Below are 7,500 nucleotides of genomic sequence, written 5' to 3'. Positions count from 1 at the left end.
TATATATATATATACATACATACATGGCAAGTAATAACTATATCAGATTTCAAAAACTATAAATGGAACAGCTGGCTAAAGATGGGGTGTCTATAGAAATACAGGCAATGAAATTTTATGGCAGGATATTTAATTTAAGCAAAACAATAAGATCATGTATATCTGATCTAAAACATGTTAAACTTACAGTTAGAGCTGGAAGTAAATAATCAAAGTAAACAATCAAGTAAAATGATGAATATTTTACCAATTGACAAATTCAAAAGGACACTTCCAAGTAAGTTATAGAACTGGTAATTCATGTTAACTGGGTTTAACAAAGTGACCTTAAGTAAGAAAAACTGTCAGTAATGTAGTATACTTCAAATTTAGCAAAAGAGGCATATTACCAACCATTATGTAACTAGAAATAGGAATGCTATACATTACAAGCCTGTGAAGTCTAACCAGCATGTTCTTAATGAAAATGTAAATGATGTGTGATTTCAAGTCAAAATGCTGATCATGACTATATATCTATGGAATAGGATAAAGTCAACTGCTGGAATTGTAAAATCAGAATATTATCTTTTTGCCACTACCAAATCAGCTAAATGTATATATTTTTTGTTTGTTTATGGATGTGAAGGAATTGAAGGGGGCTACTTCTTTCTGGGCCATGGTCATACTTGTTGAGTAACTTAATGTCTACAACCATAAAACATATGACAAGAGAAAGCTGGAAGGAATATATGTTGATGGAGATAGGAGAGAGTACTATATAATATGCAGAATTTCAGACACTGTTGGATGCCTAACTTAACACATTGCATTATAACTGGTCAAGACGTCCATCAGCTCAAGGCACTGTTGAAATTATGGGGAGAGGGAACATGATTACTTACTTTGTGGTCAAAATATACCTCAAGTAAAAGTGGAGAGGAGAAAAGCACCCCATCTTACTGTTAAGACCACTCAGTCCTGGCTATATGCATAGTGAAAATGTGTGTGGGTATGGGGGAGGGCAACAGCCTGGTACAATGTCAAGAATACAAAGTCCGGATAAAAATAAAGACGCAGGTATAGAAGCTTCAAGAGGAAGTACAAGTTGTCTTTGGACAGAAGGGATAGAAGAACCTGTGTGTTATCAGAAACATGTCATTGGGTATTATCAGAAAATGACAATTGCCAAGTTAGCAAAAGAGGTAATTGGCAAACTCGAAATGGAAGATTCTATATTGCAAGATATGAAAACTTGTCAGAACATTACAGCCTTGAAAATAATGAAGGATGTCTGTGCAGTGCTAGAGAGGGAAAAACCCATAATTACAAAGTCACAAAGAGAAGAAAGGGTGCCTAAACAGAGTCAAAGGTTGTCTCTGTAATGTAAAACAGAGAGCTGTCAGAAATGGGAATGGCAGCATTAGTTACTAAAAGCAAAGATGAAGGCATAAAAGTAAAGTAATTCCCAAAACCAACAGCAGACATCACTGGCTGAGAAGGAAAAGGAAAAAAAGAAACAGCTATTCCTGATGTTAGTAGAAGAACATGCAGCTCCTTCCACACCACATTCGTGTCCCAATTAAAGTGTTCACAACTTGGCAGATTTGCATATAAGCAAAGACAATTTTAAGAAAGCACAGAAAGAAGCCAACATATTAAACAGAGACAAAAAAATGTAGTCAAAATAAAAGGAGAAACAGATCAGCATGATGACCAGATTCCTTACCCATATTTTGATTTGATGAATGGCTTGCTTATACCGTAATGAAAGAAAGCACTAAGCCAGCTGTTAGTTACAAAACTTATATTTGAATTTGAAATTAGCACACAATGATAATTTGGGCATGAACAAAACCAAAGCTAAACCTTTAGTGAAGTCTTATTATTCTTGTAATGAAAAATATTGAAAACATCCATGCAGTTTGTCCAGAATATTAAAAGACTGACCCACATCCTGGATTCAGAAGTCTGCTGATACCGGTGCCTATTACTGAAGTCTCAGTCGACTAGATAATTAAGGCTGCTGTAGGTTCAGTGTTAAAGTCTAGTAATGCTTACTACCACATTTTAGTGATTACTTACTATGCCACTAAGTTTGCCAAAGTAGTACCCCTGCAAAAATCCAATGCTAAGTCAATAGCCAAAGAGCTAGTGTTACATTTCCCCGGAGCAGAGCTCCGAAAGAAATACTCACTGACATGTCTAGCATAAAGCCACAGCAATGAGAGTGTTTTCATGTAAAGCAATTTAGAAGATCAGTTTACCATCCTTAAACTGTCAGGTTAGTGGAGCACTTTTTAATAAAACTCTGATGGCAGTGCTGAAGAATTCCATCAAACTGGATTTTACGAATTGGGATCAGATACAGTTTTACCTTGTTTCTGCTATAAGTAAAGTACCAGTGTCTTCAACAGGATTTACCTCATTCCTGTTACTATACAGTAAACATCCCTTTGTCTTGCCAGACATGGCAAAGGATACTTTGGAGAAGAAAACTCGGTTTAAAAGAGTAATAACAACTTTTCAAACTTGCAAGACAGATTAAAAGGGCTATGACAACAGTTAAGGAATATACAGGAAAGGCACAAGAGATGTAACTGTGTACAATAATGCCAGACTCAAGGAGTTCAATACAGCAACAAAGTGCTAGTATTAATTCCCCTCAGCCGAAAGTTCAAGCAATAAGGAAAGGACTCTGATATTGAACAGAAAACAAATTGAGTAAATTACAAAAGAAGAGAAACTGGGGAAAAAAAGCTGGAGATAATGTATGACAGAAGTGTGTCAAAACCAAGGAGACATGCTAACGGTGAAGCTTCTTTAGTCAGCTTGTAAGCTGACAGAGGCAAGTGTAGTATGGCAACAGGCAACCTATTCCTACTGTTCAAATAAATAAAAAAGAAGAAACAAGATAATATGGAAGTGTTTATATTGACAAAAATATTTTTTTCTGATCTACTTTGTAAAACAGATTTAATACATACGCAAACTGCACCAAGGAAAAGACAAATGTAAAACTGTATAGTATTCCAGCCTCCAACAGAAAAACAATCAGTGAAGTGTGAAAAATGCTTAAACTGGTGTGCAGAAGTGAATAGAACAATCTGATTGTGCTGGTCCTGTAAATGGAAAGTTCCATAAGATTTGATAAGAATTTCTAAAAATTGAATGACATATCCAAACTGGACAACTGTCTGATGCCCAAAGTGGAAGAGCTTACAGACAGACTAGGCATAGTGAGGTTATTCTCCATCACAGATTTAACCAGTTGGCGCTGGGAGATTCCCCTCACCATTAAAGAAAAGAAAAGACAACATCTTCCACCGATGAATGTCTCTTTCATTACACTGTCTTACCCTTTGAACTTAGTGGAGCTCCTGTTACTTTTCATTGGCTCAAGAATAAAGTTCTGACACTTCATCCCAAGTACTCAGCTGCACACTTTGGTATCATAATAATTTCTTCGGAGGAGTGTGTGTCACATTTAGCAAAAATGCAAGCTGTGCAAGAAAATTTAAGACCGGCATGACTTGCTATTAGTGCTGCCAAAAGAGCTTTATATGATAGAAGCCAAAACAAGATAGGTGATTGAGAGAGGTGTAATTAGACCCTGTATAGAAAAATATAGAAACAGTCAAGAAATGGTCTATGCCACATAACAAACATCAACAGAATGTATTTTTAGGTCTGGTAGGCTACTGCAGAAAGTTCATACCCAACTTTGCTTCTATAGCCTGTCTTATAAAAAGTAAGACTCCCATACAGATAAAGAGGTCTGTAGTACCTGGTTCACAGATTTAGTTGTCCTTGACTTTAATAAACCCTTTATTGTGTACACAATGTGAAGTAGTTTTAGGCACTATGTTGTTCTCAGGACATAGCTGGTGAGGAACACCCCATCTGCTACCTCAGTGGGAAGTTAATTAGGGCAGGGATGTGATACTCTGCCACAGAAAAACTGTCTTGCTATCAAGTATTAATATTATTTAGTTTGACACAGCTAATTTCTGGTAACTGAGCATACCAGCCTATAATGGTTCTGCATGCAACGGGATGCCACTGCCAAGTAATGCAGGTGGGCTTTGGCATTACAACAGTTTAATTTTACAATATGACATATGCCCAGCAATATCTATATAAATATGGATACATTATTCCGGTCACACAATTCATTCCATTCTGTACAGAAATGGAAGATTTTTATTGGGAGGAGAACCATTGTGGCATAGTGACTACTTAATAGGTGAGAAGTGCTATTCGGATGTGCTGTATACTGTTTAAATTATAGACTCATAGACTAGTACTAGGCTAACTGCCCTTGTGGGCCATTTAAAGCCTAGCCAATTATTCCATATGAGAATCAAACCTTGCACCTTGTGTTTGTACGGTAAACACCTTAATCATTATACCAAACTCTCACAACCCCAAATTATGGTAAAAAATAATAATTGCACAGATGATCAATATAATTTAACAACAAGAGCATGTTGGGGTTGCTATAAGGGTGAAAGTGTTTACCTCATAAACACAAGGTGCAGGGTTGGATTCTTACCTTTGAAAGGGCTAGGCTTTGGCCTTGGCTAGGCTAAAAATGATCCACAAGGGAAGTTGGGATCATTGGTAAGTAATAGGCTATGCAAAAGCATTGGTAATGTGGAACACTGGAAAAACTGAGGTTAAAATGAGGACTTAAAACATACAATGTTATTACAATCTTACAGATCTTTGCTTTCACAGAGAAGGATTTTGTGACCAAGAGGGAGATTCTTAATGGAAACTTGGACAAAATAAGCTGGGGAGTAACAGGTGCTTGTTTGAATTTACTCAAGAAATTACAGGAGTCTAGGTGCAACCTTCTAGAGTGACCCCACGGACAACCACCACTATCTGCAAAGTTAACAAGACAAAGGGAAAATGGAAGTAGGTCGGCAGGTCTTTCTTCTATATCACATACTGACACACCCAGATGCACACAGACATACACCCTAGTAATAATTTACAGGCCTTGTTGGCTGCGAATTGTGAGAGAGAGTGAGCTGTGGCTGCTTATGGAGAGCCACAGAAATGCACGTGGATGTGCTTCAGAGTTACAAGGCAGCTTTACCTAGGCTAGAGGACTAAAGTATGTGAACTGTAAGAAATCCTTTTTCTTTTGAGAGAGATTAAATGGATTTTGAAATCAAGTAACAAAAAAGATTAAAATAGGACAATGCTTTTTTTTTTTTCAAATGAAGAAATCATCTTGGATTCCTCACTGTAGATGTACTGCACTGAAAGTAAAGATCTGTCTCAAGTGTACTTTAAACTCTCTATCTATAAATAATATATATATATATATATATATATATATATATATATATATATATATATATAGGTTTCCTATCAATAACCTGACACACAGGTGATAGAGTGCAACTGCGCGATTCCTACATCCTAACATCAAAATATCGAAAACCAACAATTACTGACACTCCAAACCTGACCTCCTGGACCCATGGTTACACTTTTTCATGACTTCAGAGTGGCAGGGAGTGTTGGGTATGCTAGTATTTGGTATTCTGACTTAAGTGGAAAAGTTTCAGGGAGTGATGGACTCTACCAGCTGTATGGCGGGTGACTGATAGGAAATCATATATATTTATATTTATTTATGCAATGACAGCTCATTATTATTCAAAACTATGCACACTGATTGGGAAACCTAATTAGTGCACCTACTGTAAATCCAGTAAAACATTCAAAGAGATTAGTAACCATTAGTCATCAGAGCTCTCAACTTGTTTGCTCAAAAATTCTAGACAAAGTCAAAATAAATGGGGAAAGGGCCCAAATTCAGGGACAATTTTAAATATTTATCTAATTCAGTTAAAAATTAATAGAGCACATTTTCCTTCAACATGTATTTTCAGAAGGTTAAAAAGCATGAAGATTGAATTCCTGACATTATTGACAGACTATAATCCTTAGTGATTTACTGAAAAATCAAACATTATGCAAGGGATATGGCAAATATATGTGCCAAAATCAGGGACCTTCTGTAGACTCAGGGAAAACTGAGAGCTAAGCTAGTCATGGTGACACTATCTTTTCTGCATTTCTCATGCAGCTGTGTAAATGTATTTGTGTATCACCAAAATGGTCTTAAATTCACATGTTGTGTGGCCAAAAGTGCAACTGTATATATTTTCATCCCACTCTAGGGGTGTAAATTTATACAAAATCAAAATTTTAAATACTCTCATTTTAGACCTTCTGTTATGATTCTTAATAGTTCCCTGCTATGATTTTTGAAATATAACAGGCAGAGATACATGCCTGCATCCACAACTGTATGTAACAAATTATCAAATTCATCATCATCAGCCCCCCCCTATTTCTGCACGGGGTCAGGGCATCATGTTAACTGTTGCCATCTCTTTTCTTTCAATGCCACACTCCTGCCTTCTTCGACACTCATACATTACTGTCACAGATCTTCTTTCACACAACCATCCAGCTCCTTGCTGGTCGTCCTTCTTCCTGTCTGTCCCAAATCTCCTTCACTAGATTGTCTTCTACTTTTTTGCATGTGTCCAAACTACTAAACTCTGTTCTCTTTGATCTTTTCTGCAACTGGAGCTACTTTGGCTTCTGCTCTTATGTCCTCATTTCTTCATCTGTCCCACAGTGTGCATCCTACCACCCTTCTCAGTCACTTCATTTCTATCACCTCTAGCTTCATCTGCTCTGCCTTTACTGCCCAGATTTTGTATGATACAGTTGGCATTCTTCTTTCATATACCACAGCTGTGACTCTATGCTAGTTGGCTGCAGCCCCTCTGATTCTAGGTATGACCTTTACATTCAGACTTCCTTTCTCCTCAACCACACCTCCCCAAATACTTGAAGCTCTTTACCTGTTCCACTATCTTCCTGTCTATGTCAATTCACAGCTTCTTCCAATTTCCCCAATTTGCTGCAATTACCGCCGTGCTTAGTTTCATCCCATGTGCCTTCCGTTTTGCATTCCAATTCTCTATCCTTTGCTGAAGGTCTTGCTCAGTCTACCTGTAATGCAACATTTTCTGCATACAACAACTTTGTTGATCTGTTCCCTCCAACCTGTTTGCTAATGTAGTCCATCACCAGTATGAACAGCAGTGGGCTTAGAACTGAACCCTGGTGTACACCCACTCCCACTGGCAACACCCCTGTGAGGCCAAACACTGTTCGTAACTTAGTCTTTGGGTCCTTGTACATAGCCTGTACTAATTCATCCAATGTTTCTGGGGCTTCGAACCACCACAGTACTGCCCAAATCAGCTTTCTTGGGACCTTGTCATATGCTTTCTCTAGGAATGTGCATCTGGACTGTTCCTCATCTCTAGCTTATTCTCAACTATCTATCTCACTGCAAACATCAGGTCACTTGTGCTGCATCCTGATTTGAATCTGAAGTGCTGATCGCCCATCTTACATTCTACTTCTGTGCATATCCATTTATCTATAACCCTCTCCAGAAATTTCATGCAATGTGAT

This window comes from Protopterus annectens, chromosome 9.part0, assembly GCF_019279795.1.
Source record: "Protopterus annectens isolate FY-2018-M chromosome 9.part0, PAN1.0, whole genome shotgun sequence".
Lineage (NCBI taxonomy): Eukaryota > Metazoa > Chordata > Ceratodontiformes > Protopteridae > Protopterus > Protopterus annectens.
The sequence above is the reverse complement of the archived record's forward strand: the minus strand, read 5'-3'. Positions refer to the sequence as shown.